The sequence below is a fragment of the Mandrillus leucophaeus genome, unplaced genomic scaffold, assembly GCF_000951045.1.
Source record: "Mandrillus leucophaeus isolate KB7577 unplaced genomic scaffold, Mleu.le_1.0 Scaffold135, whole genome shotgun sequence".
Taxonomy (NCBI): Eukaryota; Metazoa; Chordata; class Mammalia; order Primates; family Cercopithecidae; genus Mandrillus; species Mandrillus leucophaeus.
Genome location: NW_012101310.1, coordinates 2,538,465 through 2,559,621, shown reverse-complemented (window position 1 = coordinate 2,559,621; position 21,157 = coordinate 2,538,465). Strand labels below are relative to the sequence as shown.

Genomic DNA, 21,157 nt, shown 5'->3' with positions numbered 1-21,157 from the left:
CACTTGGTTGCTGTATTTTCAGATTTTTTCTTTCTCCATTTTCCACTTCTTGGTCATTTCCTGCAGATAAAGGGAAGTCCCCAGGCTAAGTCAGATGAAGACTCTTGTCCTTTTTTAATAGGGTGTCCAAGACGACACACCCGAAGAATACACACGCACCAACACCCCACACACATACACACACACATACACACACGTCCCTCTTCTACTGCACATGTGTTCATGCACACACAAACACGTTCCCCACACACTCACACCTCCCACACACACACCCAGAAACACACACAGAAACAAACACACCTGCTCCCACCCCAACCAAAACCAAAAGGCATGGAAGGCTCACAGCCTTGAGCCTTGGAAATTGAAACTTGTTCCTCCACTTAGGCTTTTTCCAACAGGCAGCCTCTCCCCTCTGCCCACAGAGGAGGCCAGTGGAGCTGCCAAGTCAGCTCAAAGGTGAGCCTGGTAAAAAGCCCTCCTCTCCTGCTCAACGAGTCATGCCCCACGTAGACACGGTGCCAGGGCTGTGTGGAGGAGCAAACGTTTCTCTGATCTCTCCAGGGATTTTTAATCTAAGGCAAGAGATAAAGCATGTGCATGAAACTTCACAAAGTTTCCATGGGAAAATGCATTGTGGGAGATAAGCACAGTCTTGCCAGGGCTCTGAACGCTGAGAGGAGGCACAGAAACCTCCTGGCTGGGGGAAGCGTGCTGTGTGTGGTTCTGGCCAGGCTCCTGAGGAACAGGTAAGAACGTGACAAGCAGAGATGGCACAGGGACAAGCAGTGGTGGGTGGTGGGGAGAGGGGCAGTCCAGGCAAAAGGAAGGACTGCAGAAATGAAACAATTAGGGTGTCCAGGAAAAGCTGAGCAGGCACATTTGACTGGGGGTCGGGGTCTTCAGCGCTGGCTGTGCAGGACTTTGATCACCAGATGAGGATTCTGACACTAGGCGAGGAGGGTGGAGCCTTCAATGGCGTTACATACCAGAGAGCAGCATGATCAAACTTTGCCTGTAGAAGAGTGACTCAGCATCATGTGCAGAATGGATGAGAGAGAAGCAGCTGAAAGACATCGAGGTCATTCAGCAAGCTCAGATGGCAGGTAATAAAACGGCCCAAGCTGAAATGATGGCCATGGAGGGGAGCGGAGAAGAGCAGAGACTGCATGAGTGGAGAACAGCCTGTCCTGTTCCACAGTGGGTCAGGGGTGGCATTGTCAAAGACTTCAGAAAGTGCCCCCGGGGCCTGGAATGAGGGGGGGTCAGAAGAAGGCATGAGTTTGTTTACGATGATTCATATTCTTTTGAACATGCAGTTTGATATGCAAATGGTGTATGAGCAGAACTACCTAACTGGCATTGAATGTGCAGATTTTAAACTCAGAAGAAAGATCAGAGGTGGAGGAAGAGGTTAGGGGTTAGAAACATGTGGATGAGATTACAGAGGGTGAGGAGGTAGAGAGAAAAGGGATTGGGAGAGTTAGGAAGGAAGGAAGGAAGGAAGGGAGGGAGGGAGGGAGGGAGGGAGAGAGGGAAGGGAGGGAGGGAGAGAGGAAAGGGAGGGAGAGAGGGAAGGGAGGGAGCAGGGGAAGGAAGGGAGGGAGAGAGGAAGAAAGGAGAAAAGAACACTAAGATTCACTGAACCAGGCCCTAGGGTTGCACATTATCCCATTTCACCCTGTCAACAAGGCCATGAGGAAAGTATCATCATCATCATCATTATTATTATTCCCCTCTCTTACAGGTAAGGATAATAAGGTGTATGGAGGTTAAGTAACTTGCCCGACATAATGGAACTAGGCAGTGATCGAGCCAGACTGTAAAACCAGCTATATCTGATTGTAAAACCAGGTTTATGCTCTTTCCATAAGACCAGGGGTAGGCAACTACAAGCTATGGGCCAAGTCTGACCCACCTCCTCTTCTTGTAGATAGTGTTTTATTGGAACACAGCCTGACTCATTCACTCGCATATTATCTATGACTGTTTCATACTAGAGTGGCAGGTAACACAGACCATGTGGCCTGCAGATCCTATGATATTCACTACCTGGCTCTTTACAGAAAACATTTGACATAGCCCCGGCCTAGCCATGTATGTTTCCTATAGGAGCCTGGTCAGAACCTTGAGCCATGCCTGCATGTAGGGAACAGGAAAAGGAAGGCAGATGGAAGAGCCCAAATGGAAGTTCCCAGTAACAATAAGGAAGAGACGTTATGACAGTGGCAAAAAAGACAAAGAAGGACATATTATCAAGAGTGAGGGGAACTGACCATCAAACGCTTCAAAGCCACCAAAAAAAAGGCTGAAGCCTAAGGAAAGGCAGCTAGGCAGACCTGGCAATGTGCCTTTCTCAGTAAATGGTGGGGATAGAAATCAGATGATGCTACTTATCGGGTGGTTGAAGATGGGTGAGGAGTGAGTGCAGATTCATCTTCAAAGTATTTGGTGAAGAGATTAAGAGGGTAGAGCAGTCACCTCCTGGCATAACCGTGCTAAGGTGGGAATTTTTAGGGAAAGGATATAGAACATTGAGCAAGACAGTAAGTGGAGGAGAGGAAGACAGCAGAGAGGAAAAGAGGATGCTGAAGTGATAGATGAAGATGAACCTGTGATCACATCCAAGGCGGAGGTTGAGGCAGAATCCAGAGAACAGAGAGAGGTAGACATCAACTTTGCCTGCAAGGAAGGGCAAGGAGAGGAAACTAAGATTTGATGAGAATCTTGATATGTATTAAGCCAATCACTTATTTTCATGATCTCATTCATTGCTTACAACTCTATGAGTGAGGGATTCAAATTTCCATTTTGCAGGCAAAGGAAGCTGAGTCTCGTGTGGTTTCAGGGCTAGCCCAAGGTACCAGTGCCATGGAGAGGCCTCTCTAGGATTCAAACCTACGTCTGGCAACTCCAAAGACTATGCTGGTTTCACACACACACACAGGCTTGAAATTGATGGATTTGGGTTGGGGGCTGATCCATTTTATCTTCCTTTGTTCAACACAGGTCCCATCTGATGGAGGAGAATCAATTCAAGGAGATGCCCTCCCTTTACAGCACACCCTTTAACAGCATCCAGGAGGAACGAGAGGCTGCAATGCTGAGGCTTTCAAAGTATTTACCAGGATGCCCGAGAACGGCCGTGATGCCAGGCTTCTGGCAGGTTCCAGGCTCCATCACAAGCCCAGCATCTCTGCACCAGATCTGACATGGCTGCTGCTGTCCCAGCTCTTTATGAAGGGCCTGAGTAGCTATCAAGTTTTTATGGCAGGAGCCCTGCCGGGGGCTTAGACACCAAAAGAGAAGTCTCATCCTTTGCAGTTCTTGTGAAGAAGAACTTTCTTCCCTTTAGAAAAACAATGAGAACCAAGCCCAAGCACCAAAGTCCAAATGGGATCTCCTGCGAGCACATGTCAAGCAGGATTGTTGCTATTTCTCCTCATTGGCTCTTTGGACAGACTGTGTGAGCTCCTGGAGGGTTCCACTGTATCTACCCTTTGATACTGACCAGTTGGCACATGCTGACATATTCCAATGTGTTGATTGCAAACGTGAACGTGCAGTCAGTGCTGTGGGCGGGAGGATTCTCTCCTCCTCAGTGGGGCCACACTTTGCACTATTAGTGCAGCTCCACTTGTTTGCACAGCCTGGCCATGCAATGGCTCATATTGAGCTTTTAGCCAACTGAAACTCCTTGTGTGTTTTTCTGACAAGCCAGCTAGGCCTCTGCTATGCTGTCCTTGTGTCTTTCATTTGAGACCTGAAGGGCAGGACTGTTCTTATCTTAAGTTACAGCTGGTCGAGTCCAGCCCAAGGACAGCAACTCTGAGAGTCAGGCCTCATAGGCTAACCACATAGACGTGCTCTGCTTCGTGACCCACCAGAGCCCGACCTGCCCCACTAATTTATATTTCCCCTGGTCTAATTTTGTACTTTTTATTTATATTTCGCCCTTAAAGTGTATGTGTCTCTTATAAGCTGCCTCCGATCTTTCATGGTACGAGGTGGTTACCTAAATAAAGAAGGAGATTTGGCCTTTGTTTTCATGTAGCAGGACATATTTGCGACTCTTCGTGATCTCATAACTGTTCTCCTAGTTTTAGGATATCCTCTTCCCATTTGTTTACTGCCTTGGTGCAAGTCTTGTAATCCTGCACTCAGTACAGTGCCTCCAGGGAAGGAACACGTAGAACACAGTGTGATGAAGACAGAGCAAGGCTGGGCGCGGTGGCTCACGCTTGTAATCCCAGCACTTTGGGAGGCCGAGGTGGGTGGATCACGAGGTCAAGAGATGGAGATGGTCCTGACCGACATGATGAAACCCCGTCTCTACTAAAAATACAAAAATTAGCTGGGCGTGGTGGTGCACGCCTGTAGTCCCAGCTACTTGGGAGGCTGAGGCAGGAGAATCGCTTGAACCCGGGAGGCCGAGGTTGCAGTGAGCCGAGATCGTGCCACTGCACTCCAGCCTGGTGACAGAGTGAGACTCTGCCTCAAAAAAAAAAAAGACAGAGCACAGGTTATCCTGACACCATGAAATCTTCTGGCATCTCTGTGCTCTGCCACCAGCCTAGTATCTCTGAATTGGGCTGGACTCAGAAACCCAAAGAGCTATCACAAAAGAACATTTGGAATTAAGAAGAAAGATTTCCTTCCTACTCAGAATCTCCCCCAACCACCTTCACTTGTAATCCTCTCCATCTTCCCAGTTCGAAGTTTCTTGCTGTGTCTGAGCTGACTGTACACCGTGAGGTGCCAGAGCCTCTTACTTGGGGTTCTGAAGTTCACAGGGAAGGAAAAGTCACATATAATCAAAATCACTCTGAAAAATTCCTTGGGAAGACATTCTGTTGGAGGCCACATGACTTCTCTTAATGAGACCAGCATAGTTGTTTTGTTTTGTTTTAATTCTAGAAGTGGAACCGTTTTCTGCTTTCTTTGGGTACCAAGTGCAATCATTGGCTTTCACTTAGTAGAAGCCACATTGTTTAAAATACGCAAATCTTAAAAAACCAGGATCACACTTAGGCCACAGTGCATGTTTACATCTAAGAGAGACTGAAGGAGCTGAGAGTGGCTGAGCAGCAGATTCCGACCTTACACGTCACACTCACTCTAGGGAATTTCCCGCACTGTTTACGTCATCCTCTCTCCACACTTGGGCTGTCAGTCTGCAAGTTAAATGCATATATGATGGTTCTCCATATAAAGCCTTTATTCGACCCAATTAGAGGCCATGCTGTTTGGCAGGATGACAATAGAATAAATCTGTGATCATGGGAGCAAGAGGTGAATTAAACGCAGTCCCCACAGATTACTTACTAGTCATTAGATTAGCCTGCAGGAAGAAAAGGGAGGCCCACAGAGGAGGATTTCCTGGAATTTATCGTTGACCACCCAGCAACCACATTTAAGAAGTGAAACTGACAGGGTCACATAGACAGTGCATGTGGAAACTGCAGGGCAATCCCTCCAGGGCAAGGCTTGCTCCGTACCTAAGCATCTATGAGGACACCACTCAGAGACTCCTTACAGTATAGAATTAGAGGACACGAGCCCTGAAACCATCTTTTTTTGTTTTTGTGTTTTTGAGAAGGAGTTTCATTCTTTCACCCAGGCTGGAGGCCAGTGGCACAATCCTGGCTCACTGCAACCTCCGCCTTCTGGTTTCAAATGATTCTCCTGCCTCAGTTTCCTGAGTAGCTGGGATTACAGGCGCCCGCCACCACGCCCGGCTTATTTTTGTATTTTTAGTAGAGACAGGGTTTCACCATGTTGACCAGACTGGTCTCGAACTCCTGACCTCGTGATCCGCCCACCTCGGCCTCCCAAAGTGCTGGGATTACATCTTAAAAACCACAGAGCCATGCTCCTCCAACTGTATGCAAATCACTTGAGGATCTTGATAAATGCACATTCACTGTGGCTCAAGCTTGTCATCCCAGCACTTTGGGAGGCCAATGTGGGTGGATCACTTGAGTCCAGGAGTTTGAAACCAGCATGGGCAACATGATGAAACTCATGGTGGCACATGCCTGTAATCCCAGCTACTTGGGAGGCTGAGGCAGAAGGATCACTGGAGCCTGGGGTAGTTGAGGCTGCGGTGAGCCATGATTGCGCCACTGCACTCCACCCAGGTGACAGAGTGAGATCCTGTCTCACAAAAAAAAAAAAAAAAAAAAAATTACAGATTCAGATTCAGTAGGTCTGGGGAGGGGCCTGAGACTCCACATTTCTAACAAGCTCCCAGGCCGTGCTGCTGCTACTGGTTCCCGAGACACTTTGAAGAGAGAGGCTCTCAAGCAACCCCATCATTTCAGGGGTAGGGAAACTGAAACCACAGGTAAAGCAGCTTCACCAAGTTCAAGCAACTGAAAAGTGACAGATCCAGGTCTGCAGCCCAGGTCTCCAGGCTGCCAGTCAAGGCCTCTTTCCTCTCCATAAATGGCTGACCCGCTTCTCCCAAGCACTGCTGAGCCTCAGGCAGAACAAGCAAGCGAGCAGCTCAGCAGCTGTGGAACTGAGGCACACTCATACTGCAGGTGAGCCGTGCACCTTCCCTCCTCGGGCCTCACCCCGACTGTGCCGAATGAGCAGACCTCCACGCTGCTCTGTGTCACTTGAGATGCCACAGCACTGAGCCCATGGGTGCCCCTCAAGCAGAGCAGGGAGGGAGGAGGAAATAGGTGGGCACACAATGCCACCAGGCAGGGCCACATTGAGCCGGACTATGTCTGATCTGGACTCGTTCTCCCAGAAAGCTCTCCACCAAAGGGGCTGGGCATGGGGAGCCTCCTACTGTTCCCCAGGCCCACCTCATGGCCCCTCCTCCTGTTCATTCCCTCTGGAGGCAATTGGGCCTTTTCAGTGACCTGAACTCTGTCCATCCTGCCACTTACAGGCTGAGTGACTATAGGTAGCCCTCTCGTATTAGGAGGTAATAATAATCTTAGGTAATAATACATCTTAGGCCATCTCCTCCTGATTCTAGGGCTATAAACCTGTTATTTTCAAAGCTATCTAAAGTAAGGTCTGCCATAATGATCAAGTCCGCATTTCTCACAACCTCATCGCCATGGCTTATTGCAGGACCACAGGACCCACGAAACCAGGGGAAGGTGGTCACAATAGGTGGAAGGGCAGCCCACCCCCCAGTCAGTAGCCTCGAAGCCCCTCAGACTGAAATTACTCATCTCTCAGTGAAATTACAGTACGGTGGAGGAAGGGGAGCTTATCCTGGCTGGATCACAAGCTGACCATCACCGTTGAGGCAGGCTCAGAAATGTATTTGCATAAAGGATCGAAGAACCTCCTGGGTAAAAACAAACCCTAAGGGTACAGGGAGTCTGGCCTAGTAGCAGAAACCTGGCACAGGTATGTTCAGCTTCCTTTACCTTCCAGCTATGTTTGTTCTCAGGGAAAAAGGGCTGCAAGAAGGAATAGACTGAACTGGGGTGGGGGAAATATACTCTATACGATACTGGGATATCATCTCAGCACTTGAAGGCATCCAACATACACTTGTGTTTGTTCCTGGTAGACACAGGAATAATCTGGCAGAAATAAAACAATAGGCGCCAACTAATAGCTGACTGAACTTGCTTAAGAGCTGAATCAGTTCTTCCAAGACTCCCAGAAGTTACTTGGTAGGGCAGGCACACAAGGGGAATAGGTGCCAGCCAGGAAAGCAAGGATGACGAAAAAACCCACCCCTTATCAGGGGTATTGGGAAGAAAGGCTCAGAAACCAGAAGCTGAATATGAACCTGGGAATGCCCAAAGCTTTGCTGTGTGAGCCAGCGCTATGCACAGATCCAAGGACTAAACAAAGGGAATGGCCAGGAGCAGGTGCCTCTGATTTTACAGCAGCCACATGGTCGCAGGCTTCCATGCATTCCTTTATTCAACAAATGGTCACCTCAGACCTCATTCCAGCCTGGGTCCCAAAGACTGACTCAACCGGAACGTGGAAGGTTCCTTAGCATTTGACGATGGTAACTTTTAGAAAAGGAAGAGAAGTAAGGTACAGATTCCCACCGGGGCCACCCTGCCATCAGACATCTCTGCCATACCCCTTACTGCACTGGTCTGTGTGTACCCAAATCCCCCAAGCCATTATTTGCATGCCATTTCTACACACTATTTGATAAGTTAACACCTTAAATGCCAAATTTGGCCCAGCTCTGCTTTCCAAGTTTAGGCACCCAGTTTACTATTATCTCTTTCTTTCCTTTCCGTTCTTGTTTCTCTTTCTTCAAACTGGCTGCTCCTGTACCAGCCCCAGCCCTCGAGAACAACTCCTACCAATTTCACCTACTTCACTTTCGGCCAAAGCCACAGGCTTATCCCACGGTGAAAAGGACAGAGACCCTCCACCAAAGCTTTTTTTGTGTGTTGGGCATATACCCAACATGCACAGCGTCAGGTTGGATGTCCTCTCACCCCTGACTCCATCTTTCTGACTAATCCCCTCCACCCTGCATCAATCTGGGACTCTGTGGCCCTCCTTTCCCAAGTTCACATCTACCTCCCTAGCTACAGCTATTCAGAATCTGAACTCTGACCCCTGCCCAGAACCTCTCACTCTAAAGAAGAGTCCAAGGCTACAACCTAATGCTAGGCCTCTGTAGCTCCCTGCAAACAACAGAGCAGTGATTCTCAAAGTGCTGTCCCTGGACCAGCAGCCTCAGCCTCCCTTAGGAGCTTGTTAGAAATGCAAAGACTTTAGCACTCCGTAGGGTAACCAACTCATCCCAGTCTTCCCAGGGCTTTCTTGGTGTCAGTACTGAAAATTCCACATCCTGAGAACCCTGATCAGTCCTGGGCAAACCAGGCTGGCAGGTCATCCTAACTTTATCCTGGACCTACTAAAGGAGCAGCTCTGGGGGTGGGGGTCAGCCATGGGTATTCAACAAGCCCTCCAGGGGATTCTGATGCCCGCTCAAGTCTTAGAACTTCACCTTACAGGGTTTTTGATGCTGAACTTGTGCCTGCCTGAGGGCTGCCCTCTGGGTAAACCCCTCTTGTCCATCTTCTCTTTGGGCACAGGAAAACAAACCTTGTCACTTGGAGTCCTCCCAGACTGCACTAGCCCCAAGCAGCTCTATCAGCTGTGAAGAATCTCAAGTCCTGTCCAGCTCATACCGTCTTAAGTTACCTGCAACGGGTGTCCTCACCAGCTGGAGGGGGGGGGGGTGAACTCATTTCTCCTCCCATCTCTTTCACATTTCAATTTTCAAGAAAATCGAGTTTCCCTTTGTTTGGGGAAAAAGTCACGTGGGATGGGGGAGCTCGCTGGGCCTGGTGTACAAAAAAGGAGGGAAGAGGAAGGAGAGGGGTCTGGGTCGGGTGGGGGAAGTGTGAAAGGTATTGAGGGAATGACATTGATGAAGGGAGGATTGAAAGAAGGCTGGGATGGAGAACAGTGGTGGCAAAGCCATGGAAGAGAGAAAGTGAGATGGGAGTAAATGGGAAAAGGTGTGTTTCCAGTGGACCAGCCACGGCAGCAGCCCCTGGGACCTTGTGAGACATACACACTTTCAGTCTCACCTCAGACCTACTTAATCACAAACTCTGGGATGGGTCCCTGTGTCTGCATTTTAAAAAGTCTTCCCGGCCAGGCGTGGTGGTTCATGCCGGTAATCCCAGCACTTTGGGAGGCTGACATGGGTGGATCACGAGGTCAGGAGATTGAGACCACCCTGGCTAACATGGTTAAACCCCACCTCTACTAAAAATACAAAAAATTAGCTGGGAGTGGTGGTGCATGCCTGTAATCCCAGTTACTCGGGAGGCTGAGGCAGGAGAATCGCTTGAACCCGGGAGACAGAGGTTGCAGTGAGCCGAGATCGCACCACTGCACTCCAGCCTGGCGACAGAATGAGACACCTTCTCAAAAAAAAAAAAAAAAAAAAAAGGCTTCCCAGTGATTCTGATGCCAGCTACGGTTTGAGGACTGCTGGGCAGAACAACTGTATTTCTTTAAGCAAGCATCCCGCTCCCCTTGAGGCTACGTTTTCTCCTTGTTTTCAAATTTCTGCCTGGTCATAGTGGCTCAGGAGAGAGAGACGGATTCTCGTAATGTGGGCTCTCTCAAATAACACCTCTTGTCACTGGCCTAAAGACTTCCTGAGTCACACATGGGGACAAATGGCTGTGACATCTGCTTTTCCCTCCATGGCTCTCGCTGTGCCATTGGTCCCACCAGCCTAGGGCAGCTCTAGACTGGGGTGGCTCTGGTGCTGTGTCATTTCCAAATCTAGTCAATATCAAAACCCTCCTTTATAGTTTTATCTCCTGTCTCCCTTGTCTTGACATAAGTTGTCTGCCAACTGTAATCATTAAGGAATAATTAATTCATTTCCCCATGATTTATTAATCAAACATATCCATAACCCCATACCTGGGTATACAAAAAGCATCAAACTGATGTATTATGATTTCCATTAGAGTTTTTGAAACATTTAAAACTATCCATTGCAATTTCCATAAACCCTGGGGATCTGGGAAGAACCAACGAAACCAGAGATCTAGATCTCAAAGGCCTGTGTGAACAGAGGTAGCAAAAGAGGCAATCACTTAAACGCCTATTGGCCCTTGTCACTCTCCCCAACCCTCAGCTACTCAGGACTTTGTCCCCTTTCACAAACCCCACCCCTTCCCTTCTCTGGGAATCTCCAAATGGCATCTCATGTGGGCTCACAAACACAGCCAGTACTAACTCAGTGAGGTCTGTGGGCTGGCTGCTGCTTTGCCTGTTCCCAGCTGCTCAGCCTTTCTCAACCTGGCAGCCCCTACTAGACCCCACCTCCACCTCCTGCAAAATAGGGCTTCACTCTTCACCATTACATCCACCAGAAAATGCCAGACTGCATGGCAGTGTGGCAGAGTAGGGAGGCACCTTACCTTTTACCTTTTACTCCATTATACGCTTGTGCTTGCTCACTGTGTTTTAAATGTCCTCAGATCTTCAAGTATAATGGCATCGTTCTACCTGTGCCCAAGTGGTCCCCTCTGTCACAGCAATCTCAGAGTCATGCTGCTTGGGCCGCAGTATAATGCAAGTGCTAAAAAATTATATTTCCCATGTCCACCCCCAGGGCCCAGCTCACACAGGAATTGATGGCAGAGTGGAGCTGGGAGGCAGATGGAGCGATGGAGACCACATGCTCAGGATCCCTCTTCCCCTCCCATGATGAAGGCTTTGCCCCTGCTTCCAGCGGGAGGGGCCTGCCCTCTCCTTGCCTGGGATACTTGTCAACCAACACATGTTAACGACAGAGGAGAGAAGAATCAAGACCTAGGGATGGAGCTGGGAGAGGCCGGCCTCGAACAAGGAATATCTTGAAAGCTTATTTTTATCATTAAAGTGTGTATGAATGTCACCTTTTACTCCATTATACACTTGTGCTTGTTCACTGTGTTTTAAACGTCCTCAGATCTTCAAGTATAATGACATCGTTCTACCTGTGGGTTTAACTTTCCTCCAGCCCAAAGATGTGGACCCCAGACAACCACACAGCATAGCTAAGAAGGAATTCTCATGGCTGGCAGCAATTCTGTGTCATAGACTGGGAGGCTCTTGATGAATAAGTTTCAAATTAATCAGGGCTCCAGATCAAGAGCCACTACTCTTTATTTTGTTTTGTTTTGTTTTGTTTTTGAGACGGAGTCTCGCTCTGTCACCCAGGCTGGAGTGCAGTGGCGTGATCTCGGCTCACCGTAACCTCCACCTCCCAGATTCAAGCAATTCTCCTGCCTCAGCCTCTCGAGTAGCTGGGATTACAGGCACCTGCCACCACGCCCAGCTAATTTTTGTAATTTTGGTAGAGGAGGGGTTTCATCATGCTGGTCAGGCTGGTCTTGAACTCCTGACCTCAGGTGATCCACCCACTTCGGCCTCCCAAAGTGCTGGGATTACAAGCGTGAGCCACAGCGCCGAGCCGAGGCACCACCCTTATGCAAGCTTCATGTGAGAAAGCTGAGATGTACAATGACTCTGGGGTGTAAAATGACTCACCGAGGCCACAGGGCCTGGACCGGAACCCACACTTTCTGGTTTCTAACCTACTGCTCTTTCTGCCATTCCATTCTGTCTCTCTGAGTGAAAGCAAAAGTTTGGTGGTGAAACAAGGACCCCCTCTACCATAAGCCAGAGCACCTGGTCAGCACAAGAGGGGAATGAGGCTGTGTGCCTGGGCAGCCTCTGTGTACCTCTTCTATGGAATGGGAACATGGATGCCAGAACTACAGACTCCAGAGGATGGCTGTGAGATGTCTGCTGGGTAATAACAGTCATACAAAGCTTTGGAAACATATAAGTATGGAACAACATGGGTTGTGGCTCTTGATTCTCCTGCTGGGAAGGCTTGGGTGAAGCTTTGCTCATTCCAGACTTCTCCTTCCTCTTGCCCTGTTTACTGCATTTCAGCAAACACACAGGGTGGAGCATGGGGAGCTCAGGGAAACCAACTCTGTAACAAGGAGGGCAAACACCTGGTCCATGAACCAGAGCCACCTCCACACACTCCAATGCCAATGTAAGGCATCAACATAGGATTTTATAACTGTACTTCTGGGCACCGGCATGGTCTCCATCCATGACTGCAGAAGCCACCACCAGGCCATTGAAATTGGCTCCAGAGGCCAGGCAGGATGGCTCATGCCTGTAATCCCAGCACTGGGAGGCCAAGGCAGGTGGATCACCTGAGGTCAGGAGTTCGAGACCAGCCAGACCAACATGGAGAAACTCCGTCTCTACTAAAAATACAAACTTAGCCAGGTGTGGTGGCCCATGTCTGTAATCCCAGCTACTCAGGAAAGCTGAGGCAGGAGAATCGCTTGAACCCAGGAGGCGAAGGTTGCCGTGAGCTGAGATCGCATCATTGTACTCCAGCCCGGGCAACAAGAGCAAAACTCTGTTTCAAAAAAAAAAAAAAGAAAGAAAGAAATTGGCTCCAGAGATAAAATCATTTGTCATCGCTATTTCTTAGAGTTCATAAAAGCCAATTCCCAGGGGTCAATTATGCAGGTGAACATAGACCAGCTGCCATAGCGAGGGAACACGTACCTATAAATCACTCCTCCCACATCCTATATTGCAAGTGATTCAAACTGGAAAGAGCCCTGATTAGTTCAAAACTTATTAATTAATGTAGTCCTACATTCCAGGCATAAGGCTGGTATTTGTACTGTCCTTCATTCCAACTTCTTGATCTACCTTACATGGTGAAAGTCTTCATGCTTTTTATGCATAACTTTTGAAATGGGCTTGGTAGACCCTGTATTAAAGGGGAAAAAAAAAAAAAAAAACCATTTTCCCCATAAGCCAAAGAGGCTTAAAAAGAGAACTCAACTCAGAGAAGGTCTAGAGATGGAATTAAAGGGTAAAAGCACGAAAGGGTAATTAAAGAGGTGGATTGTTTGAATGGGAAGTTAAATGCTTCAAACCTGAACCAAACAGGTAAGTTGAGTGGCTCAGGGTTGTGTGACTGTAACTTACCTTATCTATAAATAGATCCTACTCTGTATTATAAATAGCTTTACACTTGAAGAGCTTCTGAATGTGGCGTACTAGAGCAGATAGGACTGGGGGTCAAACGGAGGGACGTGGCAAAGGAACCAGATCATAAATCCAGAGTCCTACCCTCCCTCCATACATAGACATACTTCCAATTTCCTAAATGTTGAAGGCAGAATAAGAGGCATGCAAGAGGCATCAGTGGGACTCCAGCAACAGGGGATTTAATTTGGAGTGTAGTGAGGACTTAGCATAATGTAAAACCCCATAGTTTGGAGGAGATCTCCACAAAGTTAAAAGATAATAACTGACTTGTCCCTCTTGCAAAGTGTAATGCAGTTTCCCCTCATTAATGCAAACACACACACACACACACACACACACACACACCTGTGGTTCCTCTCCCCTTGCTGGTAACCCTCCACCTTGATATCAGAATCAACTGAGGAAAGAGAATGCTTTGTACTAGAAGTCAGACCCGGGTTTCTGTTTCAGTTCTGTAACCTGCTGGCCAAATGAGCTTGTCACTATACCTTCCTCCAAGACTCCAATTTCATCTGTAAAATGGGCTCTTATAACTATCAAGTGATATAATACATACGATAATAACTAACCTCTACTGAGGGCTTACCATGTGCCAACGTAATTTCTTCTTTATCGTAACCTTACTTGTCACCAACTGTAATCTGAGATAAATTTCTTAACTTCTCTGGGTTATCTTTTTATGATAGATGAGAGATTACAGTAGTGACAAGTAGAGATGGAACTGGAACCACTCAATCCGACTCCAGAGCACTTTGAAATCTATAAAGAAGACTACAGTTGGAGGTCAAAGATGGAAGGATGTCTGAAGTCAGCACTTCTGAAATTGTGGTCAGAGTACCTCACTGAAATGCAGATTATTTTCTCCCTCTCCAGACACCATATTTCTGTGTGGGAGCATCTGCATTTTAATAAGCTTCATCAAATGATTCTTATATAGGGCAACTCCAGAACTTCTGAATTATGATCAGACCCTAAAGATCCACTTCTGGCTAAGATGGAATAACAAGGTCTGGATTTATGCTCCTGCCTGAAATAACAAAAAGTAAATCAACAAACAAGAAATATAAAATGATAGTTTACAAGAGTGTGGAGGCCGGGCGCAGTGGCTCAAGCATGTAATCCCAGCACTTTGGGAGGCCAAGGCAGGCAGATCACCTGAGGTTGGGAGTTTAAGACCAGCCTGACCAACATGGACAAACCCCATCTCTACTAAAAATACAAAATTAGCTGGGTATGGTGGCATATGCCTGTTATTCCAGCTACTCGGGAGGCTGAGGCAGGAGAATCACTTGAACCTAGGAGGTGGAGGTTGCAGTGAGCCGAGATCACGCCATTGCACTCCAGCCTGGGCAACAAGAGTGAAACTCTGTCTCACAAAAAAAAAAAAAAAAATATGTGGACATCAGGCAATGAAATAGAATGATAAACGAAAGATGGGGAAAAAAGAGATAGCCCAACCATTGCCCCAGCTTACGGCATTAGAGAATTTCCAGACCATGGTACGAGGAAGGGGAACATAAATGGAGGCTGGAAGACTCCTCGAGTTAAGAAGGAAGTGATAGTCCAGAGAGAAAAAGTCAGCTATGATCTGAAGGGCAAAGTATCAGATAGGAGGAGAGAGCTGCACAGACAGAAATCTGCAGAGAATCCCAAAAGACTATTCAGCAGAGTAATGATTGGCATGTGTGTGTGAGGAAACTATCCAAGGCTGGGAAAAGAACCATGGAAACGATTGGAGGGGAGAGTGGAAGGTGTTCAGCAGGAGTAGGAAGGATGCCTGGTCCAACAAAACACTATAAAAACCCATGTGATTCATGCATTAAGTGAAGTACTCAGTACTTAGTAGTGCAGAATAATTACCCCTAGACTAAATGCTACTCTAGTCTTGCATAACAAGTCTAAAAACAACTCCCCACCCAAAGGATTAAACTATTTCCAAGTAATTTAACTGTGTCCCAGGACAAAGCTCCAAGATGTTTATAGAAACACAAAAATACCTAGCATTACCAAACAAGGTAAATTCACAATGTCTGGCACCCAAAAAAAGATTACCAGGCATGCAAAGAAGCAAGAACATGTGACCCATAATGAGAAGGAAAATCAACCACAAGAACTTGAAGCAAACTATACTAAGGTACATCATAATGAAATCGTCCAAAACAAATAAAGGGAGAAACTTGAAAGCATCCGAGAAAGAGAGAAAGACATGCTACAGAGGAACACAGATAAGAATGGCAATGTATTTCTCATCAAAAACAATGTCAACAAGAAGACAATGTAGCAATTATCTTTAAAGTACTGGGGAAAAAAATGACAACCAAAATTTCTTTACCCAGCAAAAATATTTTCCAAAACCAAAGGCAAAATAAAGATTTCTCAGATATTCAGAAACTAGAACAATTCATCACCAGCGGCCCCACACTACAGAAAAAAATAAAGGAATTTCCTCTGGCAGAAGTAAAATTACAGATAGAGATACAGATGAACACAAAGTAATGAAGAATAGCCAAAGGGTAACTTCTTGGGTAAATATATAAGATTTTTCCTTATTATTTAAATCCTTTTAAAAGATAAGTAGATGTTTAAACAAAAATAAGAATAGTATATTGTGGTACTTATAATAAATGCATAAACCCTTCTATATCTAAGTGAAAACTAAATAACACACTTTTATGAATTCATGAGTCAAAGAAGAAATAAATAAGAAATTAGAGGAATTGGAAAGTATTTTGAATTAAATAAAAATGATACATAGCTTATCAAAAGTTGTGGGATGCAGCTAAAGCAATACTTAGAGGGAATTTATAGTTTGAAATGCTTATTTAGAAAATAATTTCTTGAAGCAACAACCTAGAATTCCATATTTTAAAAAATCAGCAAAATTAGTGCAAAAGAAACCCAAATGAAACAGAAGCATGGAAATCAGATCAGAGCAAAGACCAATAAAATAGTCAATTAAAAAAAAAATAGAAGAAATCAGTGAAACCCAAAGCTGGTTCTTTGATAAGTAAAATTTGTAAACCACTAGCCAAACTGATTAGAAAGAAAAGGAGACACAAATTACCAATATTAAAAATGAGAAAGGTGACATACTGAAGATTCTGCGAATAGTAAAAGATACTAAATGAATATTATGAATAATTTCATGCCAATACATTAGACAAATTAAATGAAATAGACAAATTATCTGGAAAACACAAACTATAAATGCTTATTCAGGAAGAAATAGGTAACTATCAATAGCAACTGTCAATAATAGTAACTAACTATTGATGGTTATCTATTGACGATAGTAACTATTGATAATTGATACCAGAATAGCTCTCTATGTATTAAATAAATTGAATTTGCAGTTTAAAGACTTCCGAAAAAGAAAAGTTCTTTACACTGAAAACTATAAAACAGTGCTGAGAGAAGTTAAAGAAAATCTAAATAAATGCAGAGATATAGGATATTCATGTGTCAGAAGATTTAATATTTTTAAGATGCAATTTTCTCCAAATTGATATATAGATTCAAACAATTCCAATAAAAATCTCAGCAGGGTTTTTTAAAGAAATTGACAAGTTCATTCTAAAATTCACATGGAAATACAAAAACTAGTACTACCTGATTTCATGACTCATTATAAAGCTGTATTAAACAGGATCATATGATATTGGCATTAAGAAAGAAAATTAGATTAATTTGACAGAATAAACAGTCCAACAATAGATCTACACATATTTGGAAAACTGATTTTTTACAAAGATGCAAAAGTAATTCAGTCCAAAAAGATAGTCCTTTCAGTAATTGATATTGAAATAAGTAGATATCTACAATTTTTTTTTTTTTTTTTTTTTTTGAGACAGAGTCTCGCTCTGTTGCCCAGGCTGGAGTGCGGTGGCGCGATCTCGTCTCACTGCAAGCTCCGCCTCCCGGGTTCACCCCATTCTCCTGCCTCAGCCTCCCGAGTAGCTGGGACTACAGGCGCCCGCCACGACGCCCGGCTAATTTTTTGTAATTTTAGTAGAGACGGGGTTTCACCGTGTTAGCTAGGATGGTCTTGATCACCTGACCTCGTGATCCACCCGCCTCGGCCTCCCAAAGTGCTGGGATTACAGGCGTTAGCCACCGCGCCCGGCCGATATCTACATTTTTAAAAGCAAACTTTGATTTATACCTAACACCAAATACAAAAATCAACTCAAAATGAATCACACACCTAAATGTAAAACCAAAAATATGAAACTTCTAAAAGAATAGCAGAAAATCTTTGTGAACTGGGGTTAGACAAAAAGTGGTTGAATATGACATCCAAAGCATAATCCATAAGAGAAAAAAATGATGAATTTGACTTCATCAAAATTAAAATTGCATTTAAAGTGTCTCTGTTAAGAGAATTAAAAAGACAAGGTACAGAGAGAAAATTGTGCAAATTACATGTCTGATAAAGGACTTGTGTCTAGAATATATAAAATATTCTCAAAGTGTAACAAGAAAAAAGTAAGCAACTGAAAATAAGTAAAAGACAGACACTTAACCAAAAAGAAAATATGCAAGAGAAATAAGCACACTGAAAGATGTCCAAGGATGTGGAATGACTAGTGCTTTCATGCATTACTGAGGGGGCTATATCATGGTACAATTACTTTGGAAAGGGGTTCGGCAGTTCCTTAAGTTACACAAGTACGTACCATGTAATCCAGCCATTCCAGTCCTACATGTTAATATTTACCCAAGGGAAAGAAATATACAAGGGAAAAGAAAGTATACATCCATACAAAAACTTGTTCACCATATTTACAGCAGATTTATCTGTAATAGCTAAAAATTGAAAACAACTCAAATGTCCATCAATCCATCAACAAGTGAATAGATATAAAGATTGTTTTATATCTGTACAATGGAATGCAATGCAGCAATAAAAACAAATGAAGTATGGCTACAGGCACCAACAAGTAATAACGCTGAGCAAAAGGCATCAGATGCAAAAGAATATATACTGTGTGATTCCCTCTATATAAAACTCTAGCTGGGCACGGTGGCTCACGCCTGTAATCCCAGCAATTTGGGAGGCCAAGGTGGGTGGATCACCTGAGGCCAGGAGTTCGAGACCAGCCTAGCTAACATAGTGAAACATGTCATTATTAAAAATAGAAAAAATTTGCTGGGCATGGTGGTGGGTGCCTGCAAACCCAGCTACTCTGGAGGCTGAGGTAGAAGATTTGTTTGAACCTCAGAGGCAGAGGTTGTAGTGAGCCGGGATCGTGCCGCTGTACTCCAGCCTGTGCGACAGAGTGAGACTCCGTCTCAAAAAAAAAAAAAAAAGAAAAGAAAAGAAAGAGAAGACTGGGCACAGTGGCGGCTCACACCTGTAATTCCAGCACTTTGGGAGGCTGAAGTGGGTAGATCACTGGAGCTCAGGAGTTTGAGCCCAACGTGGGCAACATGGTAAAAACCCATCTCTACAAAAAAATACACAAATTAGCCAGGCCTGGTTGCATGCACCTGTAGTCTCAGCTGCTTGGGTGGCTGAGGTGGGAGAAGGATCACTTGAGCCGAGGAGGCCTAGGCTTCAGTGGATTATAATCACGCCACTGCACTCGAGCTTGGGTGGCAGGGCAACACCCTGTCTCAAAAAAAAACAACAAAAAAGGAATGAAAGAGGAGATATCACTACAGATCCTGCAGACCTGAAAAAGTAGTAAGATAATATGAAATACTGTGAAGAACTCTAGGGACATCAATTTGATAATTTAGAGGAAATGAACTAACTCCTTAAAAGCCAAAAGTGACCACAACTCATCCAAGTTTAAATAGATGACGTGAATCATCTTTTTTTTTTTTTTAATTAAATTTGTGGCTAAAAACTGCTTTAAAAGGAAATCCTGAGTCAGCTGCGGTGGCTCACGCCTGTAATCCCAGCACTTTGGGAGACCGAGGTGGGAGGATCAGGAAGTCAAGAGATCGAGACTATCCTGGCCAAGATGGTGAAGCCCCGTCCCTACTAAAAATAAAAACAATTAGCTGGGCATGGTGGCAGGCGCCTGTACTCCCAGCTACTTGGGAGGCTGAAGCAAGAGAATTGCTTGAACCCAGGAGGTGGAGGTTGCAGTGAGCTGAGATTGTGCCACTGCATTCCAGCCTGGGTGACAGAGCAAGACTCAGTCTCAAAAAAAAAAAAAAAAAAAAAGGAAATCCTTACGCCTAGATTTTTACAGGCAAATTCTATCAAACATTTAAAGAATACTACAAATTTTACACCTCTTCCAGAAAATGACAAAGGAAAAAACATTCCCAAATCTTTTTAATGAGGCCAACATAAAAAGATACCAATGCCATACCTTATACCAATACCAGACAAAAACAGCATAATAAAATCCACAGACCAATAACATTCATGAGCACAGATGCAAAAACGATCACTAAAATATTAACAAATTGAATCCAACATACATAAGAAAAATCCATATCTGGATAAAAATGCCAGACAAAAACAGCATAAAAAAGTAATAGAACCACAGATCAATAGCATTCATGAACACAGGTGCAAACATCCTCAATATAAATATTAACGAATTGAATCCAACATTCATAAGAAAAATCCACTATGACCAGGTGCAGTTTATCATAGGAATGCAAAGCTGCGTTAGAACAAAATTCTTAGACATGGCACTGAAAGAATGATCCATTTTTAAAATTTGATAGATTGGGCTTCATCAAAATTAAAAACGTTTTCTTTGCAAGAGATACTGTAAAGAGACGAAAAAACAAGTTACAGACAGGGAGAAGAAGATTTTTAAATCACATGTCTCAACAAAAGACTTACATCCAGCATATATAAAGAACTCTCAAGCTTGAGACCAGCCTGGCCAACATGGAGAAACCCCGTCTCTACTAAAAATACAAAAAATTAGCCAGACATGGTGGTGGATGCCTGTAATCCCAGCTACTCAGGGGGCTGAAGCAGGAGAATCGCTTGAACCCAGGAGGCAAAGTTTGCAGTGAGCTGAGATTGCACCATTGCACTCCAGCCTGGGCAACAAGAGTGAAGCTCCGTCTCAAAAAAAATAAAAGCAAAAAAATAAAGAAAGAACTCTCAGCATTCATTAATAAGAAAACAATGACAACAACAACAACAAAACAAGTTTAAAATGGGCGAAAGAGTTGAACAGACCTTTTAACAAAATGCACCATACGGAAGGTGAATATGTTTAACATCATTTGCCATTAGAGAAATGCAAATAAAAGCCACTCTGAGATACCACTCCATGCTTGTTAGAATAACTAAAATAGAAAATACTAGCAAGACGTGTGATCCAGTGTTGAGCAACCAGAATCCTTATTCACTACTGGTGGAAACAGAAAATGGTACAGCCACTCTGGAAACCAGTTTGACAACTTTTTATAAAGTTAAACAGACATATTCCTTACCAGATGACCCAGGACTTCCAGTCCTGCACATACACCCCAGACAAAATGAAAAGTTATGTCCACACAAAAACACCAATGTTTATAGCAGTTCTGCTCACAATTGCCGCAAACTGAAAACAATCCGATGTCCTTCAGTTGTGAATCAATAAATACACCGTGGTACATCCACACCATGAAA

At 44.7% G+C, this 21,157-nt stretch overlaps 2 long non-coding RNA genes across 2 annotated transcripts in view; one reads left to right on the top strand and one right to left on the bottom strand.

Moving 5' to 3' along the window:
* LOC105534444 overlaps positions 1-4,050 on the top strand; it is a 9,111-nt gene extending 5,061 nt beyond the window's left edge. Inside the window, exon 2 of the long non-coding RNA XR_001005274.1 lies at positions 3,007-4,050. This is a non-coding gene — a long non-coding RNA (uncharacterized LOC105534444). The remainder of the gene's footprint in view (positions 1-3,006) is intronic.
* Positions 1-21,157, bottom strand: part of LOC105534445 — a 104,157-nt gene that overhangs the window by 15,439 nt on the left and 67,561 nt on the right. The window lies entirely within an intron of this gene.